We start from the raw sequence: 24,786 nt of genomic DNA, 5'->3' as shown, positions 1-24,786 counted from the left end.
TTGTGCTACTGCTTACTACTTAGGTATCTTACTCAAGGAATAGTCTCAATTTCCTCATTTCTAGAATGTGCTTAACAATCACACCCACTCTGAAGAATGTTACAAGTATTACACCAGTCAACTAACAGTATCTCTGGAATAATGTGTATTCTATGCCTTGCTTTTGTCATTTAATGACATGGGTTGCAGACACTTACAGTGCAACCCATATAGAGGCATCTGAGTGTTTTTAACCTGTTTATTTTGTTCCCACTTCATCGATTCTTTTCACATCTTTTTTTTTTTCTCCTCCAAAAGGACCATCAATAGTTTGAGTTGATCTGTCCGCTCTTTTTCTTCATATTTTCAATAGCTTAATCTTTCCTATTGTATAGCATTATATTTTGTTTTGTTAATACTTTCCCGAGCTTCTCTAGCTAATATTTCAATATTTTAAATATTCAAAAATCTTCTTTTGCTCTTGCTGTAGTGTCACCACTGAGATAACTTGCAACCTGGATCAAACTACATAGCAATGTCCAGTTTTTTCTCAATCTCCTTTCCACTTCTCTCAAATTTGACATGTATGTGCTCTGGACACACATATGCTAAGGGGCTAAATAAGCAGCATTCTCCTCTACTATATATTTTTTTTACTTACACATCTATCAAGTACAGAATTCTAGTTATGGAATATCACTACCAATAATTGCAGCAGATACTAAATTAAAGTTCATGACATGGCTAGTTCCAATCCAGCCATTGTGAAATCAGAAATTCCCAGAAGCACCATGTTTAGTGTTGCACACATAAAACAGGATTCTCTGAGAAATGAAGGCTGAGATTGGAGATCCTTGGAGATACAATCGCTCATTTGAGAAAAAGAAGCGCACTATTTTTATCCAGTTATTATTATTATTCAGGCTGTAAGGAGATGCCTTGTGAAAAAAAGACATGGTGTTCATTAACACAGGGCCAAAAAGTATGAGCCCAATGCTGTCAATCTTCACCCTTTGAAAAAAAAAAGTGAAAGTAGAATCCTAGTGGTGCTTCCATATTAATCTCTTACCCAGGAAACTAGGAAGTAAAGAAAAAGGACTACAGTCATAAGCTTTGTGATGTCATCATAAGACTCTGTTTCCTCATCAGTAAAATGGAGACAAACAGTATCTATCTCAGCGGGCTGCTGTGAAAATTAAGTGTTAAAACAGTAGGAATATAGGGAAAGAGGTCACTGAGTATTAGCTACAATCATAAATGATTTGCAACCAAACCTTCCAGTGATGAGGATTTATCTGTTAATCCCCTGGGAAAGGAATAAGATGGAGATCTCAGTGCACTGTGTCTAGGTAGTACCTGGCATAAGAGGTCCCTGAAAGGCAGGCTGGATGGTGAAGCTAGCAGGCTGAGCCATAATTTAGCTGCACTGAAAAGAAGATCACTGAGCAGGTTTGGGCCCAAGGATAGTCTCTGTATGTAGGAGTAGAGCAACCTGGCCAGAGGTTCTGAATAACAATCCAATAAAGTAGGCTGAAGATAGATTCACCTTGAGATTAAATGAATTGCTCAGATTTACACTGAAAGTCAGTGGCTAAACCAGGATGAGGATTCAGCCCTCCTTTCTGGAGATGGGATCCAAATGATCAACCGCAGTGAGATTCCAGGAATAGAGTGGAGGCAGCCCTCTTTATTCAGAAGAATGCCAAGTTTTCAGCCAATCTCTCCCTTAATAACGGAGTGAGGTGGGATGTATTGAGGTGATCCTCCTTCACAGCTGGCCTCACATCCCCTTGCCTGGCAGCCAGCCAGACTCACAGGGTCTCAGTAAGAGAAGGATAATAAGGCCACCGCTTGGGGACACTCCATCCAGTTCTGGAGAAAGGACGTGTGGAATCATATGCGGAAATGGGGACAGTGGTATGGTTCTCATATACCTGCACAAACCTCTCCTTACAATTCTGGCAACTAATCCTTTTTTTTTTTTTTTTTTTTTTTTTTTTTTTTTTTTAAATTCTCAGTAAATATCTTTGACCACTAAGCTCCTGTTTTGACTATATTAACACTATACTGCTTTTATCACACTTTGATACATATGTTTGTATACTGTACATTATATTTACTTAAACTCATTAGGATTTCTGTAAACTGAAACTACTCACACTTGTTGAGATTTTAAATAGAGATAGTTGTATACAGACAACTCAGAGTATACTTTTTGCTTTATCTTCTTGGGCTTCTGTTTCCTCACCTCCAACTGTGGGGCGCTAGATTCCTTCCAACTTCAGACTTCTATGAGTCTGTCTAACTTCTCTCGTTAGATCTATACTGTGTGAACTTAGCTAAGCTGGCACTCCATTTCCCCAGATTCTCTTCATGACACAGGTCCTGATTAGCACGGTATTAAGTGATCTTCTGTAAGTGATTGAAGGCAGAAGGGATGCAGTGGGGAAAGTCAGAGCAGAACACAAGATACTTTCTCAGCACAGACACACTGTGTTTATCTGTTGGCTCACTTTGTTGCTGTGAGCCAGCATAAGGGCCCACAGAAATTCAGACTCCTCCTAGATCCTTTTTCAGCTTCTCTAACTCCTCGGTCAAGGTGTGTTTAGCTTCATAACATAGGGCACCTGCTTCTCCTGCAGGATACTCCCATCATAGAAGACGGAGGCTTGGAAGTGGTGAGAGACCCACGCAGTTTCCAGTCTGTCATGGGGACTCCCCTCATCCTCCCTGCTTCTAGTTGTTCTTGATTCCCTCACTTCACTTCACAACCATCTTCCCTTCCTGACTGCCTGCCCTCAGACTTCAGGGTCCTGACACAGAAGAAACAGTTCCCCATGACTGGTTAACCCGGTCCTACAGTTCCACAAAGTCAAAGACCTATAATACATCCATAGATAGATAGATAGATAGATAGATAGATAGATAGATAGAATTCCCAGTGGTTCTACCTTCTCCTTCTCTCATCAAATTCTAACTCCTTTCATGTCTTTTCATTTTATTATCAAATTCAACTTAGCTTCTTGAGGGCAGAATGCTGCATATACTATTGCCGAATGCCTAGAATACATATTAACACAATACTGGCATATAGTAAACTCTGAATCAATGCTATCTATTGTTAACTGTATGATGCTTCTTCTTGATACATTTTTATTTACATAAACCAACCCCCAATCAAGTTTTCCTAACTTTGTGGAAAGTTTCACCTTTTAAAACGTAGTAGTGGTAGTAATAATAACAATAAAAACTTGTATTTATTGATATACAATGCTCCCTGAATGCTGGACACTTACATATATTACCTAACTTAATCTTCATGACAACCCCCATGGAAGTCACAAGCAGGCAGGACATCTCAAGTCTGTTTTCTTAACCACTATGTTATCCTGCCTTCTAAAGCCATGGTTTATCACATATAGATTTTACACTCTCTAAAATCACACTAGGGACTTCCCTGGTATTGCAATGGTTAAGAATCCGCCTGCCAATGCAGGGGACACGGGTTCGAGCCCTGGTCCAGGAAGATCCCACATGTCATGGAGCAACTAAGCCCGTGCACCACAACTACTGAGCCTGCTCTCTAGAGCCTGTGAGCCACAACTACTGAGCTTGCGAGCCACAACTACTGAAGCCCACGCACCTAGAGCCCATGCTCCACAACAAGAGAAGCCACCGCAATGAGAAGCCTGCGCACCGCAATGAACCCATTCACTACAGCTAGAGAAAGCCCGCACTCAGCAACAAAGACCCAATGCAGCCAAAAATAAATAAATAAAGTAATTAAACATAAATAAATAATATAATAAAATCACACTAATCAAAATTTCCAGTGAATGGAACGTCTTCTCTTTGTAGGATTCATCTTCTTAAGTAATATATGTGTCAGCAGGGTCCCAACAGGAAACATATGGCACAATCAAAATAGGATAATTACAGAGGATATATTTACAAAGAGACTGCTTACAAAATTGAAGGTGTAGGGGAACTACAAGGGATGGTGCTTAAATGGTGCCTTCCTAGTAACAGAGTCATCGTCACTATCACCCCTTGGATCTGCAGGGACTGGGGAGGCCAGTTTCTGGAGGGAGAAAGAATTATAAAATGAGCCACTGGGAGAGGTCAGGGGTCACAAATAGCTCAAGGTGACCTTGAGGGAAAGAGCCAGGGAAAGACATACTATTACTGCTCTCTCCACTCTCCAACCTCGTCTCAGGGCTGCCCCATCGGCGAAACCCAACTGCAAATCAGACCGGTGGCATATATCCATTGATGTGATGCATACAGATCAGCCTGGCAGAATCAGAGAGTAGGATGGAGAAGGGTGAGAGGATTAGGGGCATGCAGAAATATGCTGACACAGGTTCACTCTGAAATGTTACCAAATAAACGGCATGGGGCAGCTCACATGCCCATCACTATCTTTTTCCCTAGGGTCTGAAATATTTGTCTGTCAGAAAAGACCCATTAAAACCTATAAATTGGGTAACAGCACAGATTATTTCCCTACGAAGCAATTAAGCTATGTCTAATATATGTAAACTTAATTTTAAAATTTCTTCTTGATCATGATGAATTCCCATGTGATTTCCAAGATACCTACCATATGCTCATAACTCAATTCTGCTCCAAGTTCATCCTAATGACAGCTAGTTTTTCCTAACATTTAACTGTGTCTTTAAAAGCAAATCTCCAGGGCTTCCCTGGCGGCACAGTGGTTAAGAATCCGCCTGCCAATGCAGGGGACACAGGTTTGAGTCCTGGTCTGGGAAGATCCCACATGCCATGGAGCAACTAAGCCCGTGTGCCACAACTACTGAGCGCACATGCCACAACTACTGAAGCCCATGTGCCTAGAGCCCGTGCTCTGCAACAAAGAGTAGTCCCCATTTACCGCAACTAGACAAAGCCCGTGCACAGCAATGAAGGCCCAACGCAGCCAAAAATAAATAAATTTAATAAATTAAAAAAGAAATTAAACAAAGCAAATCTCCAGGTCTCCAGGTAATCATGTCACACAGAGTAAAGACTGCATTTCCTTTTTCTCCTCACGCTGCAACCCTTGGCTTTCCAATACTGGACACATGCCATGCATTTTGCATTAGCGCTGTGGCAAATGTCTAGTGTTACAACCTAAGCACCAGTGCTCATTAGCCTCTTCAGGAGCGTGGAGACGAGAGCTGGAAAGGTACAACTTGGAGAAATAATTCTCAGTGAGCAAGTAGCAATCTGCCAAGCAGACAAAAAGAAAAACAACAACAACAACACCAACTAAGGAAGAGGGAGGAGGAACCTCAGAGAAAGTTGTCTGAGTTAATGAACAAAATCTGAGCCCATGACAGCAAAGGAAACATTTTAAAGATGTGAAGAGCTCGCCCCATAGCACTTGCTGCAAAGAATAAAAATGGATGTGATAGGTAGGGTTCTGTGAGCTGTTTCCTGTAAGTTCACTGCTGCTTAGCACCTAAGCCGAGAAAGAAAGAGCCAAGGGGTTGGGGAGTGAATCACGGCCATCCTGACAGACGGAGGGGAGGGCAGATCATCAGGAGGCCATGTCACATTGAGAGAGGACTAGCCACCCGGCCCGGATGCAGAAGCCTCTGCCCATCCTAAGCAGAAAAGCCTCTAGTTAAAAGGATATGATAGGGCTTCCCTGGTGGCGCAGTGGTTGAGAGTCCGCCTGCCGATGCAGGGGATGTGGGTTCGTGCCCCGGTCTGGGAAGATCCCACATGTCGCGGAGTGGCTGGGCCCGTGGGCCGTGGCCGCTGAGCCTGCGTGTCCGGAGCCTGTGCTCCGCAACAGGAGAGGCCACAACAGTGAGAGGCCCGCGTACCGCAAAAAAAAAAAAAAAGGGATATGACAGCTAATGCAGGTCTCTGTTGAAAGACAAGCCCATACCTGCCCTATACCTGCCCTCACCCAACACACATACAAAAAATCATGAATGCCCCCAGGCACACACACCTGATCCCCTACTTGACTTACACCTTCCATGCTTGCATAAGCATAAAAAAAGGTTACATTTTAGCCAAACCTGAATACCACCAAATATTGTGTGAACGACAAAACAATCAAGTCCACCAGGGTTCTTTATGTTTACCTGGCATAACAGAGCCTGAGAAATATTTAAGGAGAGTCTTGCCAATGGGCCACTACAATTCTGGTCATCAGTTCCAATGTGTGGGTGGCTTTTCCCACACCAGCACACAATTCTCAGACACCAGCAGGGTGTCCTACAATTCAATTTGATTCTGATGCTATCTATGTGGAGATAGCGTTAGATCCCACAGGTTAAGGGCTGAGTCCCCCATGGCGACCAACCCCCATTTCAGACACCAATCACAAGTCCAAGTTATCACCTGTGCTTCTGAAAGACCAGTTATAGCTTGGCAGTTTCAATGATCCACCCCCTCCTTAGGTTGTATTAATTTGCTAGAGAAACAATTTTACTAACTAGATGACCAGTTTATTGTATAAGAATATAACTCAGGAACAGCCAAATGGAAGAGATGCACAGGGCAAGGTGTGGAGAAAGGGTGAAGAGTTTCCACACCCTCTCTGAGCATGACACTCTCCCCAACTCTCCATGTGTTCATGAACCCAGAAGTCCTCCAAATCCTCTTCTTTGGGGTTGTTTTGTTTTTTGTTTTTTGTGGTACGCGGGCCTCTCACTGCTGTGGCCTCTCCCACTGTGGAGCACAGGCTCCGGACGCTCAGGCTCAGAGGCCATGGCTCACGGGCCCAGCCGCTCCCCGGCATGTGGGATCCACCCAGACCGGGGCACGAACCCGTGTCCCCTGAATCGGCAGGCGGACTCTCAACCACTGCGCCACCAGGGAAGCCCTTCTTTGTGGTTTTTATGGAGGTTTTATTCCCTCCATAAAAAGGAATGAGGCATGATTGATTAAATCATTGGCCATTGGTGATTGATTCAATCTCCAGCCCCTCTCCCTTCCTGGGAGGTCAGGAGTGTGGGACCTAAAGTTCCCGCTCTAATCACGTGGTTGGTTCCTTGGCAACTAGCCCCACCCCCACCTTTAGATGCTTTCCTTTCTTTTTTTTTTTTTTTTTTTGCCACACCCTGCGGCATGTGGGATCTTAGTTCCCTGTCCAGGGATCAAACCTGTGCCCCCTCAGTGGAAGTGCAGAGTCTTAACCACTGGTTAGGTCCCTGGGTGCTTTGCAAAAGACACTTCATTAACATAACAGAAGACAAATTCTAAGGGTTTTAGGAGCACTGTGCCAGAAACAGGATGAAGACTAAATGTATCAATATAATATTTCTTGTTCTAAATCACAAGATCACACCCGCAAAAGCAAGAAATGACATTTGAATCATAGCGGGCTGTAGACAAACTGGAAACTTGTTTACTTCATTATTGGAGTTTTTCCTCTTCATAAAAGGATATACAATCCCAAAGTTTACCCAATCTGTTTAAAAAAGCAAGGGCTGATATAACATTAAACAGATGGTCTGTCAGTATGCAGAGTCCTTATGAGAATTCTTTTAAAATAAGCATCATTCCATGAACCGAGGAAGTGGTGCCGTATAGCTCCATAAATGAGAACCTTCATTAAGAGGCTATGTGTGGGGCTTCCCCGGTGGCGCAGTGGTTGAGAGTCCGCCTGCCGATGCAGGGAACGCAGGTTTGTGCCCCGGTCCGGGAAGATCCCACATCCTGCGGAGCGGCTGGGCCCAAGAGCCATGGCCACTGAGCCTGCGCGTCCAGAGCCTGTGCTCCGCAATGGGAGAGGCCACAACAGTGAGAGGTCCGTGTACCGCAAAAAAAAAAAAAAAGAGGCTATGTGTGTTCTTTCCCTCTTCTTCCCAGGGCAGGGAAAAGAGTTGAGAGAAATGTCCAGTCCTGGACTCAAAGAGAACTTAGAAACTGCTGTCCTTGCCTCCCCATTGGATAGCAGGTAGAATGGGGTCAAGATTTCACATACAAGCATTTTGCCGGTCCTAGAGAACATCAGAAAGTACTCTTTTTCATCATCCTGTCCTCACGCTCCTTGTTTTCCCTGTTGATACCTCTCATTAGGAACCTGTGTAAAGTCATCCTATCCATGCCTTATCCAGGACCACACTGCATTCCAACCCTTTTCCTAATTACCAAAAATCTCCTGACCTGCACACCATTCCCTAAGAGCTTTATTGTGCAATAAACAATCTGATAAAATAATTTTGTAAGATGGAGTTCAAATATATACGTTTCAACCCAGGTTTGTAAATATCTTATTTTTTTTCCTAAAAACTAACTTCATCGGATTCTGGAATGACCATTAGTACAAATTTTGGTGGCTTGATACTATATAGCTGTGTTTGCCATTGTGTCGCTGCATTGTGTTTGCCAGTGGATTCTTGACTGTATGGTTCTGGGTTGTAGCTGGTCACCAGAGAAATAGTCATGAAATTTGGGGGGTAGGGATTAAGCAGCAGCAATTTTTACACTCAGGATGTCAGCTACCATGGCTGTAGCTTGCAGGTGCCATCACTGATCTGGAGCTCACCTTGTTGACTGGGGACAAACCTAGCTTGAGCAACTCCATCTCCTGCCGTGTAGCCCCTTCTGATTTCTCCCGGCCCTCCACTGGATGTGTGTGTACTTCCATGGTGAAGGCCCCTGCTTCCCTGGCAGGTGACCCACATCGTGGAGATCAGAGGTGGTAATCCTCAGAGTGGGTTCCACTTTGTCCTCATGCGTTCTAGCTGGTCCGTGAAGAGTGCAGTTTGCCCTTGCTCTTCCCAGCTTCATGTTCTGATCTCTTTCTCCACTGCCAGCCCAGCTGATGAATAGTCGCTTCAGGCCCAACACCTGGCATAGAGGGAACAGCCTCACACAGACCACTCCCACAATTTCCTAAGGCTCAATCGAACACCCACTGATACACTGAGACACACGCAAATCTGACAATTAAAGGTATCCTGATTCCTTCCAGTTTAAAAACAGACCCTGGGTGAACACTCAAATAAAAAGTCAAGGTTGTTCCTTGACTTTCAAGGTATTATTTTTCCCATCTAAGTAAAACCTGTATGCAAGAAGCAGGTAACATACCCACATTGGCATTTTGCCAGTACAAAAACTACAGGCCTCTTATTGTGCACTAGGTCTCTCAGCATCAAGGTATCGACCCATCCTATAGCATACGGGGACATTTGGATAAGCACACAGAGCCACAGGAAACTGTGCACATGGCCTAAGACCCTCTCCAGACCCTTCCTGCTGCCAGTTTTCCTCTCTGTTCCTGTGCCCTGCTGGCCTCAGGTGCTTGTCAGAAAAGAGGACTTCTCTGAGGAACACCAGCCCTGATGCTCCAGATTGTACCTAAGTTACCTGAATTTCTGCCTTATCCCTATTTTAGAGATTTTGGCATGACAGGGGAACCACAGCGCTGGAGTCTACATTCACTCTCCCCTCTCCCATCTCAACTGATCCTTCTACCAGCACAGGAAGCTTATGACCTTCCTTTAATTAGTGGAGGAAAGAGCACTTGCATCCCCTCATACTCTTCTCCTCCTCCTCTCTGTATCCTATGACTTCTATAAAAACTCTACTATCTGAGTCAGCCAGGCTTGGCTCTTGTTAGAAGGGTGCTTCTGGAATTTAGAAAACCTTCTTCTCTCTCCATAAAGCCTTCCTCTGAAAACACTTATTGGGACCTACAAAATGCCAATTTGAAACTAGACTTGGACAATAACCTCTTTGTTCTAGGCTTTCCTGAAGTGATCAAATAAATAATTGCCCCTGAACCAATGTCATTTAGGTACTGGGGACAATCTAAAATAAAAATACATCAGTACAATATCTCAGTATTATCCTTGCATTATACCTTCCAATATTCTAATTGTTAAATGCAGTAGGTTATAAAGATAATAGGTGGAAGTGAAGTAACAAATTCTGATATCCATGGATGCTTAGATTTGAAAAAGACCTCAAGGTTGATGGTTGACTAACCATTTCTGGTAGGAATTGAATATGTCAGTGCATGAGAGAGATTGGAAAGGGGAAAGGCTATAAACAGATGAAAGTTTATTTTCCTTTCAGGTTACAAACAAAAGGAGGTAGGCGGTCCAGGCTGATAAGGCCAACAGGGACCAAGGCTGCTTCTGTCCCTCTGCTCCACTCTAACAAATGTGTCTCTTTCATCCTCGAGGTCAACTCATCATCTTAAATATCGCTGGAGCTACAGCTAACACATCTGGATTCCAGGCAGGAAGCCAGAAGAGAGAGGGGAAAGGCAAAAAAAATTTGCCAGAAGTTCCATCCAATGATGGCTCCTTATACCCGATTAATCACATTTATCTGCAAGGGAAGCAGGGAAACATAATATTTCATCTGAAACAGTAATCCCAGATCCTGTTAGTAAGAAAGAAGAGAATGGATACTGGCAAAGCCTTGAGCTGTCACTGCCATACTATACCTCTACAATTGTCATCCAGCTTCTGGCTGATTATCTCCAGGAACAGGGAAATCTGCCACAACCAAAAGCAAACCAATTTAATAGCAGAGTGACCTTTTCCTATGTCTACCTGAAATCTGACTTCATGATGCCTCTACCTAATCACTAGCTCTGCCCTATGGCATTGAGGAGAACAAAGAGTATCCGTCTTCTATATTTGCCATTCAGATACCAGAAGACAAACACACATTTTCTAAAAACTTTGTGGTCCTTGTTATTTCGTTTTGTTGTCTTTGTTCTACCAGACTTCATCTAGAGTAGTCTAGATTAATTTGTTCTGGATTCACTTTCCTTTGTAAATGCTTCTCTTAAGGCAGGGATGTCAAGATTGAACATGATACCCCAGGTGTTGTACCAGATCTAAGGAACTGATTGAAATGGTCACTTTTCTTAGTCAGTAAGCGCACTGAGTGGCAATTAACTAGTCCTCTGTGATGACAATGGCATTAATACAGAAGAATTTCTATAAAATTGGGATACAAGGACTCTATCTTTGCATTTTAACATAAACTATGCCACATGGTCATTTAGCCTACCAAGACGCAGAGCTAGGCTTCCCTGGTGGTGCAGTGGTTAAGAATCCACCTGTCAATGCACGGGACACAGGCTCGAGCCCTGCTCTGGGAAGATCCCATATGCCGTGGAGCAACTAAGCCCGTGCACCACAGCTACTGAGCCTGTGCTCTAGAGCCCGCAAGCCACAACTACTGAGGCTGCGCTCTAGAGCCCGTGCTCAGCAACAAGAGAAACCGCTGCAATGAGAAGCCCCCACTTGCCACAACTAGAGAAAGCCCGAGTGCAGCAACGAAGACCCAATGCAGCCAAAAATAAATAAATAAATAATTAAAATTTAAAAAAAAGATGCAGAGCTAGCTGTAAATATACAGGCATTTACAAAGGCACAACACTCCATGGCTATAACAGTTACATTTCTGGGAATCTAATTCTACAGCTCAGAATGACAATAATATGAATAATAAGGCCAGAAAAATACTCTCAGTTGGAGCATTCTTACCTTCCACTCTGGCCAAGTCCTCCCTTCCCTAAGCCTGGACCAGATCCTGACTTTACCATATGCTGCCTGGACTTTAAGCAGTATGTTTATTTCTATCTGACACAGGAACGGCACTCAAGAGAAACTAAGTGCCTGTGACTTAAACAACTGAGTGAAAATTTGGAGGGAAAGCATCCCCAGATGCAGAAGGAAGAGGCACACACAGGCAGCTCAGCTGTAATTGCTGGAAGGCTGGATTTGCTTAGGAATTGAGGCGCTGACAATAGATTCCCACCTAAAACCGGGAGTGTTGAACCTACCAATCTTCAGGTCCCACTGAGGAGGCATAGTGGGATAATATTCTCCACCATATGGTTGCCACTGATCTCCATCCTTCCAGAGAAACCCAACCAACTCCATAAATCCAAGCTACCAGAGAACAGCAACTCCATCCATCTCAGATCCTTTCTGCTCCCCTGGCCAACCGAGGGAGGGGCTGGCATAGCTTGGTCACATTACAGGAAAGTCAGGTGTTCATCAAACCACGCAGAGACAATGAAGGAGGTCTTGCCTATCAGGAAACCAAACCACAAACCCATGTGTTCAAAGTGTCATCCAATTAGCATGTCCCAGATGCTCGGAAAACATCTGGGTATGCCTGTCAAGGGAAACTGCCTATTGAGATTATGACACCTAGTATGAGTTATCATTGGTCTTCCTGGTAGTTTTTCCCACATCACACCTGAGTAATTTCTTTTCTTGTATTGACCCCAAACTATTCAATTCTGTGCAAACAACATGGGTAGCTTTTGCATGTTAGAATCTACACTAAGTACTCTGACTATAAAAATAAATGATGTAGTCCCTGTCCTCAAGAAATTCACAATCTAGTGTCAGTGAAAAGACAGGGAAATAAAATCAGCAAACTAGTTTAAGCCAAAAAGAAATTGTGTGTGTTGAGAGGGGGCCAGAATTTATTGGCAGCAAAACTAGATGCAGTTGGTTTCTGCCACAGATGGTGGAATACAGGTGTGTAATCAATATCATCAGGACTCTAGCAATGTCCTGGATCCCTTCTCCTGTTTTACCTTTATTCTCAGGCTTAATTTATTCCCAAGATATCAATAATTGCCCCTCCACAGCTTATACAGGTCTCAATACCCTCAGCCTTTCAAGGAGAAAATGCTCCTTACAAATGATTCTAACAAATATCTCAGAAAAGGGTTTTCACTGACCAGCTTAGTTCACATGCCCTGACCACCTTCCACAAAGGGGAAGGGGCTTGGGACAGACTGCTTCATCTGTACTACATGGTATGAAGGAATCCTTATAGGAAAAAAGTGGTTCCACTACCAGAAGAAGAATAGACAACTTGACAGACCAAGGCAAGACAGGATCTTGCCTTGGGATCACATGGAGTAAGAGTGATACAAGATAGAAACACAGTAATAAGGGGAAAAACTAGAATACAGAGCATATGAGCCCTGGAATTAGCAAGGCTGGATTCATACTACAGTGTGGCAACCTTAGGAATGTTATGTCAACTCTAAGCTTTGGTTTTCTCTGCTATAAAATGAAGATAATAATCCTATCTGAATTATAGGGTGGTTTGACATTTAAATTAGGTAATCCACATAAAATGGTTCATAGCTTACACAGAAAAAGTGCTGAATAAGCTTCTATCATCATAATCATTATAGTTATTATTACTGTGGTCATTATTGTAAGAGAGAGGAAGAGACCATGGGCAGGGGTAGGGGAATCAGAAAAAGGGGTGAGGGTTTAGGATATGCTAGATATGTTGTGTTGATTAGGCTTGGTGTAAGAGTTAATGGACTGAAGCTAGGACTAGACTTTGTGTTGGGATTAGGGGACTCTAACTCACTGCAGTGTTCCATTTGGATAACTTAGAGAACCATTAGATGCTCCCAGTACAAGAAGCTACATCAGAGGAGGCTCCAGGACCTGGCCACGGGGCCAAAAGATAGGAGCCTGTTGCCTGGTGGATGCTGTAACAGTGTGGTACCAAGGCCCAACTGTCCCCTTTTACTCCATAATCTGCACATTTTGCACCAGTAACGAGCTGGGTTCTGCATGTCTTAATAAACTAATTACCTGCCACTCACCTCTACATACCTACCATCATTGGCAATAAATTTAGTGTCGCCATTAGATACAGTACACTTTACCTATTCCATGTGCCCCTACCAGTTTTGGCACCCTTTTTTTTCTTACTGCCAGCACCTCTTCAGAGTACTGTCCTTGGCCTTCTGAAGCTGCTTTGTTCCCTTGGACAGAGAGCAGACACTGACCAGGAATTCACATCTTCCAAGGAACTCTTTAGGCAATGACGAATGACAACTGTAACAATCCTCCAAAGCATCCTCTGGGGCTGAAGCCACCTTCTCAGGAGCATGCCTGAAGTCACACCCTTAGTTGGCTCCTGTGGGTTTTTTTGTCCTGCTTCCTTTACCCTCCCCCCACCCCCAGATTATTCTGTGCTTCCTGCCTTAACAAATCAGGGTCCACTTTAGGGAACTCAACCTAAGAAAATTGCTGACTTCAGGGTAATGGTCAGCAATTTGGACAGCTTTATTTTCTGTCCTCTGTCACAGGGATTTCTTAAGCAACCATAACCAAGAATTTATGGAAAGCTATGGATTCTACCCAGAATAAAAAAAAAAGAAAGAAAAAAAAGCATATACACAAAGTATTTCCCATAATTTCACAAGGTTCCTGAGCTCCCTGAAACCTACTTGTGGACCTCAGTTTCAAAACCATCAACTTTGAGACACAATTTAAGACAAGGAACAAAATGAAAGACACCAAAATGCCAGAAGGGATTAAGAAAACACACACTTTGTGTTTTATTTACTCTTCTCAAGGCTTCACTGATTTTGTATTCTATCGCCTATTTTGCTTTGCTTTTTCTTAATTTCCTCAAGTAAGCAAATTGTGCTGGATGGGTTTAGTTTACCCTTCAGATCACCCTTCCCCCACCTTCTCTGTGCTCCAGTAGCTGACCATGTGGGCTGCATTGATTGGCTGGCTGTCTTGCACTCCAATGGGAATAACCACCTGGAGATCAGAGGGGGAGGGGAAAGTGAGATCTCAAGTTTCCTTTCCCTGCCCCCTCCTGCAGGGTCCTCTGACCTTATATGACAGAAGATCATAGCTCCTGCAATGTGGCCCCCTTCACAGGACCCTCTTGCTCCAGATTTTGGAGACCACCCCATGCCCTGCCACTTCAGGCTTAAGGTGGCAAAGGCTTACTAACTTTAAACTCCTGGGGTACCACATGATCCCCTGTGGTTTCTCTACTGCCAACACAACTTTGTATATAGCACTTTTATTAAATTCTCCTTAATTTACTCAATTTGAGTGCCAGCTGTTTCCTGATAACACTTTAATCGATGCATCGTAACTCACCAAAATGCACTAATTACTTTTCATTTGTGAAGCTGGAAGTAGGGTAAACACTGGATTAGAGCTATGATTACTATTGGAGTTGGAGAGATGGTAGCTGTGAAGATGTGCCCTCTAGCTCTCCTCTTTGAGCTAGAAATGTAAAGTTCAGACACAGCTAAGATGTAAAATTCTAGGATGAACTTTGTCTTCTCCTACTCTCTAATCAGCTCTCTCCAGTAACGTAGCTACTAGAACCACGTGACTGTTGAGCACTTATCATGTGGCTAGTGATTTGCTGAAACTGAAAAATACACACCAGATGTTAACAACCGAGGTGTCAAAAAGAAGTAAAATATCTCAATAATTTTTATATTGATTTCGTGTTGAAAGAAAGACATTTCAGATATATTAGATAAAATAAAATGTCTTATTAAAATTAATTTCGTTTATTTATTTTTACTGTTTTTAATGTGGTTACAAGAAAAATTGAAATGACATACTCAGCTCACACTGTATTTCTATCAGACAGCACTGTTCGACCGTTATCACCTAGTTACATTTGTCTCTTTAGAATTGCATAAACCTCAGTCCCTTACATTTGGCTACTCTTCATAATGCCCTTCCCTAAGTTCCCTTCTACATATTCACCATGCCATAGAATCTCCTTCTAGAAAGTTCTTCAGTCAGTCTCTTGGTGTCATCGATTTTCATTAAACTTCACTGCTTTGATGCAAAGTACGTGGTGCATTGAAAACACAGAAAGCGGAAAGTGTAATGACACCCAGTGTATAATCACTGCTGTTTCAAACACATGCTCTGCTTCTAATTTACATTTTTCATATGCTCTTGTAGCACTGAGAAGGTGAGAGAAATGCTAACCCATTTAAAGTGTACGTAGCCATTCAAAGTGATAAGAATTTGCACAGACATTGTTCTGAGAGGTAAACAGATTCAGGCAACACTGCTACGCTCACAAATTATGTTCAAGTAAAAGTATCTTATCTTTTAGTGAGAAAAGAATCTACTAGTTTCATATTCTTTTATAGCATAAGAAATTTATTCACGGTATCTTGAAAATGAAACTGAGCATCAGGTAATTGTTAAACATGTGGCAGTCATTACAGTGCTAGAAATATTAAACCTAGCAGGCAGCCTTGCTGAAACTATGCCACGTGATGAAACTTGAACTTCCAAACAGAGAGCCTGTCCTATCCACTGTAGTGCTGGGCAGGATAAATCTGTTACTTTTAACATGATGGGAAAAACACATACAAACAAACTAGGTTTTTATGAGAACTGTAAGATTTTCTTTTGACTTCATTGAATTAGGCAGACTTCTCAGTGGCAAACAACAAAAACCCAAATCAAACAGGCCTCACCTAAAAGGAGAGTTTATTGCTTATAATGAAAAAGTATTCAGACAAAGTCCGGTAAGATCTGTTTCTTGTCATCTCTCAGTTCTTTTTTTGGTGTTAACTTATTTTTCAGAAACCCCCTCTACATATTCTGACAAACATGGTGACAAGCCTATCAAGGCAGAGAGTCTATCACCTCACCAACACCATCAAAAAAGAATCACCGTTTCCCAAAGGTCCAAGCAGAAGTCTCAGGCCAGACTCTCACTGGGCCAAGAACCCATGCCCTTTTACCAACCCATCACCGGGACATTGGTTAAGCAGGCTGAGGTCATGAGCCTGACTCTGGAGTAAAGAGGAGGGAAAAATTAGTCTTAAGACTGTGGAAGTACCATTTCCCAAAATAATAAGGGGACTCTGTTAGCAGAGAAAGGGATACTAGACATGCCAAGTTATCAGATGTGCACTTCAACTGGGAAAGAAGCAAATAATAAGCTAAAGTAAAAAATAGAGCCCTCTTTCTTCTAACCCAAATTGCTTGTGAAATATCGCAGGCCAAAATTCTTCAATTCTTTTTAGATAGAGACAGAGAGACAGAGAGTGAGTTTTTTTAACAGTGAAAGTTTGAGAAAGGATGTTCTTGCCTCAACCATTAAGCTTAGATTTAATTCTGAATGAGGAATGAAAAGAAAAACCAGGGCTTCCCTGGTGGCGCAGTGGTTGAGAATCTTCCTGCCAATGCAGGGGACATGGGTTCGAGCCCTGGTCTGGGACGATCCCACATGCCACAGAGCAACTGGGCCTATGAGCCACAATTACTGAGCCTGCGCGTCTGGAGCCTGTGCTCCGCAACAAGAGAGGTGCGATAGTGAGAGGCCCGCGCACAGCGATGAAGAGTGGCCCCGGCTTGCCACAACTAGAGAAAGCCCTCGCACAGAAACGAAGACCCAACACAGCCCAAAATAAATAAATAAATAAAATTTTTTTAAAAAGAAAAAACAGGGTGGGGAGGAGGTACTTTTTTCAATCTAAAAGTATCCTGAGGGACCATGATGAGGAGAAGTAAAGATATTTTAACTTGTCGAGTCCAAAATGTGAAATTCAGCCCAGCTGTGTCACTCAACCTGATTTCTGTTTGATACTTTGCTGAATTGATGATCTATCTTTGTCCAGTAGCACGTCAGCAGTCACAGGTTAGGAATGCTGATGATGCTTAGATTACTGTCAATCAACAAATAGGTCCTTAATGTTGGCTGTGGGGCTGGCACTAGCTAGATGCTCTGGGAGATGCTAAAAATGTCTCAGACATGATTCTCTACTTTAAGGAGCTCATGCTTAAACTGCAGAAATAAAACTCATGAAACAAAACTGGACAACACTGAGCACTGGCAAAACATAGGGCTAACTGTGTCTGCTGCAAACCCAAGCCTATGGAAATGCAGGGCAGAGGAAAAGCAGTGGTAGTTATAATGTGAGAGTAAAAAATCCACTACGCGGGCTTCCCTGGTGGTGCAGTGGTTGGGAGTCCGCCTGCCGATGCAGGGGACACGGGTTCGTGCCCCAGTCCGGGAGAATCCCACGTGCCGCGTAACGGCTGGGCCCGTGAGCCATGGCCGCTGAGCCTGCGTGTCCAGAGCCTGTGCTCCGTGGCGGGACAGGCCACAACAGTGAGAGGCCTGCGTACTGAAGAAAAAAAAAAAATCCACTACTTTCTGCACATACAGACCCAATCAGGAAAGACTAAATAAAGAAGCAAGGCTATTCTAAATTTTGACTTCATATTACTTAGCACTTTATAATTATTTATGAGAAATGCACAACCACTTTTTAAGCATTCTCTTTGTTTAGACTATTTCTACCGAGAGACTTGAACCTTTCAAAACACATATTAATGCAAAATAAAGTGATATTCAAAAAATCAAGGATTGACAAAAACCTCAAGCAGATTGTAGAAATTAGGTAGACATCAAAAAATTTTAGCATCACTGTCAAATCACTAATTTTCACTTGAAAACAAACAAACAAAAAAATCCAATTCTTTGTAGTACCTGACCTAAGATTGGGCAATTGGTATATAGGTGTTGCATAGAAAATAAGACAAAGTTTTTCTGTAAGAATTTATCACACCGGTTAGAATTTAGTGGGTGTTTTGTTATGTCATCTGATTCATTGGCTGCAGCATGAGTTTGTTAGAGTTACTCCCAAGCCAGGTTGTTTGTCTCTGCTCTCTAGAGCTGCCAAGGGTCCAAACTGTTACAGATCTGTGTGCTAGACTGGTGTTCTTTCCAGTGATTGGTAGCCTGGAAATCTCAGTGGGATATAAATAATGTGCAAGGCTTGTAAAGTGATTAGCTAACCGAGCAAAACTGTAATACTGCTTAAAAAACAGCAATTGTGTAAAATCACCATAGGGCTACATTTTATCCTTAACGAGATCTCTACCTCATTGCTGAAGATGATAAGGACTCTTGGAAGGTGCTGAGCCAATATACCATTGTTTTAATAAACTCATCTGTAAAACAATTTTTTAAATTTTGTGAAACACTTTCAAATGCATTTATTCTTTCTTTTTCACATTTTAGCCAGAACTATGACTCAGCGTTCTTTTCATTTTCACCTCGGTTGGAACTTTTAAAAAGTCTTTTTCTAACTTATTGTATCAATTATAAATAAATGTTCTTCAAGGTTAAAACAATTCTATGCTGCCAGAAATCAGATGCTGTGCATTGTTTAATATAGAGCCTAATATTATACAGTATAACAGCTTGCATTTATTTCTATTTAAGGCAACACTAAGCGACTAGTAATATATGACTTATATTTTCATACGTATAGTAGAATACCTACAATTTTATATATTTAAGGTTTAAGAATGGGTTATAAGGGCTTCCCTGGTGGCGCAGTGGTTGAGATTCTGCCTGCCGATGTGGGGGGCGTGGGTTCGTGCCCTGGTCCGGGAGGATCCTGCGTGCCGTGGAGCGGCTGGGCCCGTGAGCCATGGCCGCTGAGCCTGCGCGTCCGGAGCCTGTGCTCTGCGGCGGGAGAGGCCACAACAGTGAGAGGCCCACGTACCGCAAAAAAAAAAAAAAAAGAATGGGTTATAAACTACAAATGTTCTCTGATGAAAATAATATATTAATAAAATAAATATTTCAGTCTTATTCTTAGTTTAAAGATGCACATTAGTTTATAATCCAATCTCTTGCCCACAGAATTGATAGTTTTATTTTTATTTAATAAGCAGTTTATTTAAGAAATTCTATCATTATTTTTGAGTGCTCTGCTGTATTCTGATAAACAGATATTTAAGCTTTGAGTATTATTTAGACTAGTCAGCTGCCTTCCCATTCCTTCTGTTCATATCTTCTTTACAAAAATACATCAAGAAATGTGTTTTGGGGGGGTTTTACAAATGCCAGCCTCCAAGACTCAGGTTAAAAAATGATGGTGGCTTTTTGTAGAATACTAACAGCTCTACCCTGCCTTTTGTATTCCAGTGGTTCTCAACATTTTTTAATGTAACAGATTTAAATTGGGCAAAAATCAACTGATCCAATAAGGAGTTCATTCTCACATTCCAGTGGCAAAAGTACAGCATGCAGAAGAATTTGGGAGTACCATATACATATTACTTATCTTTACTTTTTAAAACAAGAGTCAGAAAATTGTGACCTGTAGACCAAATTGCTTCACAAACTGCTTTTGTAAATAAAGTTTTTACTTTAAAAAAGCCCTGTTTGTTTACATATTGTCTAGGGTGGCTTTTGTGCTACAACCTCAAGGTCTGAGTAGGAGTAGTGGTGAAAGACTCCATATGGCCTGTAAAGTCTAAAATATTTATTATAAAGCCCTCTACAGAGAAAAAAAAAAGTGTGCCGATCCCTGGTTTAAAACAAGTATAGTAGACTCCCTCTTGCGAGACCACAGGAATCACAACGAACTGCTGAACCATCATTGACAGGAAGACACTGGAACTCACCAAAAAAGATACCCCACATCCAAAGACAAAGGAGAAGCCACAGTGAGACTGTAGGAGGGGTGCAATCACAATAAAATCAAATCCCATAACTGCTAGGTGGGTGACTCACAAACTGGAGAATACTTATACCACAGAAGCCCACCCACGGGAGTGAAGGTTCTGAGCCCCACATCAGGTTTCCCAACCTGGGGGTCTGGCAACAGGAGGAGGAATTCCCAGAGAATCAGACGTTAAAGGCTAGCGGGATTTGACTGCAGGACTTTGACAGGGCTGGGGGAAACAGAGACTTCCACTCTTGGAGGGCACACACAAAGTAGTGTGCACATCGGGACCCAGGGGAAGGAGCAGGGACCCCATAGGAGACTGAGCCAGACCTACCGGCTAGTGTTGGAGGGTCTCCTGCAGAGGTGGTGGGTGTCTGTGGCTCACTGTGAGGACAAGGACACTGGCAGCAGAAGTTCTGGGAAGTACTCCTTGGCGTAAACCATCCCAGAGTCTGCCATTAGCCCCACCAAACAGCCTGGGTAGGGTCCGTGTTGGGTCACCTCAGACCAAACACCTGACAGGGAGGGAACCCAGCTCCACCCATCAGCAGACAGGTGAATTAAAGCTTTACTGAGCTCTGCCCACCACATCAACACCCAACTCTACCCACCATCAGTCCCTCCCATCAGGAAATGTGCACAAGCCTCTTAGATAGCCTCATCCACCAGAGGGAAGACAGCTGAAGCAAGAAGAACTACAATCCTGCAGCCTGTGGAACAAAAACCACATTCACAGAAAGACAGACAAGATGAAAAGGCAGAGGGCTATGTATCAGATGAAGGAACATGATAAAACCCCAGAAAAACAACTAAAAGAAGTAGAGATAGGCAACATTCCAGAAAAAGGATTCAGAATACTGATAGTGACGATGATCCAGGACCTCGGAAAAAGAAAGGAGGCAAAGATCGAGAAGATGCAAGAAATGTTTAACAAAGACCTAGAAGAATTAAAGAACAAACAGAGATGAATAATACAATACCCGAAATGAAAACTACACTAGAAGGAATCAATAGCAGAATAACTGAGGCAGAAGAACGGATAAGTGACCTGGAAGACAGAACGGTGGAATTCACTGCTGCGGAACAGAATAAACAAAAAAGAATGAAAAGAAATGAAGGCAGCCTAAGAGACCTCTGGGACAACATTAAACGCAACAACATTCACACTATACGGGTCCCAGAAGGAGAACAGAGAGAGAAAGGACCAGAGAAAATATGTGAAGAGATTATAGTCAAAAACTTCCCTAACATGGGAAAGGAAATAGCCACCCAAGTCCAGGAAGTGCAGAGAGTCCTATACAGGATAAACCCAAGGAGAAACATGTCAAGACACATAGTAATCAAATTGGCAAAAAATTAAAGACAAAGAAAAATTATTGAAAGCAACAAGGGAAAAATGACAAATAAGATACAAGGGAACTCCCATAAGGGTAACAGCTGATTTTTCAGCAGAAACTGTACAAGCCAGAGGGGAGAGTTATGATATACTTAAAGGGAAGAAAGGGAAGAACCTACAACCAAGATTACTCTATCTGGCAAGGATCTCATTCAGATTCGATGGAGAAATCAAAAGCTTTACAGAAAAGCAAAGGCTAAGAGAATTCAGCACAACCAAACCAGCTCTACAACCAATGCTAAAGGAACTTCTCTAAGTGAGAAACACAAGAGAAGAAAATGACCTACAAAAACAAACCCAAAACAATTAAGAAAATGGTAATAGGAACATACATATCGATAATTACCTTAAACGTGAATGAATTAAATGCTCCAACCAAAAGACACAGGCTCACTGAATGGATACAAAAACAAGACCTGTATATATGAGTCTACAAGAGACCCACCTCAGACCTAGGGACACATACAGACTGAAAGTGAGGATATGGAAAAAGATATTCCATGCAAATGGAAATCAAAAGAAAGCTGGAGTAGCAATTCTCTTATCAGATAAAATAGACTTTAAAATAAAGAATGTTACAAGAGACAAGGAAGGACAGTACATAATGATCAAGGAATCAATCCAAGAAGAAGATATAACAATTGTAAATATTTCTGCACCCAACATAGGAGCACCTCAATATATAAGGCAACTGCTTACAGCTATAATAGAGGAAACTGACAGTAACACAATCATAGTGTGGGACATTAACACCTCACTTACACCAATGGAAAGATGATCCAAAATGAAAATAAATAAGGAAATACAAGCTTTAAATGATACATGAAGCAAGATGAACTTAATTGATATTTATAGGACATTCCATCTAAAACCAGCAGATTACACTTTCTTCTCAAGTGCTCATGGAACATTTTCCAGGAGAGATCATATCTTGGGTCACAAATCAAGCCTTGGTAAACCTAAGAAAATTGAAATCAGATCAAGTATCTTTTCCAACCAAAATGCTATGACACTAGATATCAATTACAGGAAAATATCTGTAAAAAATACAAACACATGGAAGCTAAACAATATGTTACTAAATAACCAAGAGATCACTGAAGAACTCAAAGAGAAAATCAAAACATACCTAGAGACAAATGACAATGAAAACACAATGATCCGAAACCTATGGGATGCAGCAAAAGCACTTCTAAGAGGGAAGTTTATAGCAATACAAGCCTACCTCAAGAAACAAGAAAAATTTCAAATAAACATTCTAACCTTACACCTAAAGGAACTAAAGAAAAAAGACAAACAAAACCCAAAGTTAGTAGAGGAAAGAAATTATAAAGATCAGAGCAGAAATAAATGAAATAGAAACAAAGAAAACAATAGCAAAGATCAATAAAACTAAAAGCTGATTCTTTGAGAAGATAAACAAAAGTGATAAACCATTAGCCAGACTCATCAAGAAAAAGAGGGAGAGGATTCAAATCTATAAATTTAGAAATTAATTAGAAAAGGGAGAAGTTACAACAGACACCGCAGAAATACAAAGCATCCTAAGAGACTACTACAAGGAACTCTATCCCAATAAAATGGACAACCTGGAACAAATGGACAAATTCTTAGAAAGGTATAACCTTCCAAGACTGAACCAGGAAGAAATAGAAAATATGAACCGAACCAATCACAAGTAATGGATTTGAAGATGTGATTTTTAAATTTCCAACAAACAAAAGTCCAGGACCAGATGGCACACAGGTGAATTCTATCAAACATTTAGAGAAGAGCTAACACCATCCTTCTCAAACTCTTCCAAAAATTTTCAGAAGAAGGAACACTCCTAAACTCATTCTATGAGGTCACCATCACCCTGATACCAAAACTAGACAAAGATACTACAAAAAAAGAAAATTACAGACCAATATCACTGATGAATATAAACACAAAAATCCTCAACAAAATACTAGCAAACAGATTCCAACAAAACATTAAAAGGATCAAACACCATGATCAAGTGGGATTTATCCCAGGGATGCAAGGATTCTTCAATATATGCAAATCAATCAATGTGATACAACATATTAACAAATTGAAGAATAAAAAACATATGATTATCTTAATAGATGCAGAACAAACTTTTGACAAAATTCAACATCCATTTATGATAAAAACTCTCCAGAAAGTGGGCATAGAGGGATCCTACCTCAACATATTAAAGGCCATATATGACAAACCCACAGCCAATATCATCCTCAATGGTGAAAAACTGAAAGCATTTCCTCTAAGATCAGGAATAAGAAAAGGATGTGCACTCTTGCCACTATTATTCAACAGAGTTTTGGAAGTCCTAGCCACAGCAATCAGAGAAGAAAAAGAAATAAAAGGAATACAAATTGGAAAAGAAGAAGTAAAATTGTCACTGTTTGCAGATGACATGATACTACATATAGATAATCCTAAAGATGCCACCAGAAAACTACTAGAGCTAACCAATGAACCTAGTAAAGTTGCAGGATACAAAATTAATGCACAGAAATCTCTTGCATTCCTATACACTAATGATGAAAATTCTGAAAGAGAAATTAAGGAAACACTCCCATTTACCATTGCAACAAAAAGAATAAAATACCTAGGAATAAACCTACCTAGGGAGACAAAAGACCTGTTTGCAGAAAACAATAAGACACTGATGAAAGAAATTAAAGATGATACCAACAGATGGAGAGATATACCATGTTCTTAGATTGGAAGAATCAATACTGTGAAAATGACTATACTCCCCAAGGCAATCTACAGATTCAATGCAATCACTATCAAATTACTAATGGTATTTTTTTTTACAGAACTAGAACAAAAAATCTTAAAATTTGTATGGAGACACAAAAGACCCCGAATAGCCAAAGCAATCTTGAGGGGAAATAAAGGAGCTGGAGGAATCCGGCTCCTGGACTTCAGACTATACTACAAAACCACAGTGATCAAGACTGCATGGACTGGCACAAAAACAGAAATACAGATCAATGGAAAAGGGTAGAAAGCCCAGAGATAAACTCACACACCTATGGTCAACTAATCTATGACAAAGGAGGCAAGGATATACAATGGAGAAAAGACAGTCTCTTCAATAAGTGGTGCTGGGAAAACTGGACAGCTACATGTAAAAGAATGAAATTAGAACACT

The sequence above is a fragment of the Kogia breviceps genome, chromosome 2, assembly GCF_026419965.1.
Source record: "Kogia breviceps isolate mKogBre1 chromosome 2, mKogBre1 haplotype 1, whole genome shotgun sequence".
NCBI classification, from domain to species: Eukaryota; Metazoa; Chordata; class Mammalia; order Artiodactyla; family Physeteridae; genus Kogia; species Kogia breviceps.
Note: the sequence above shows the minus strand (reverse complement) of the source record.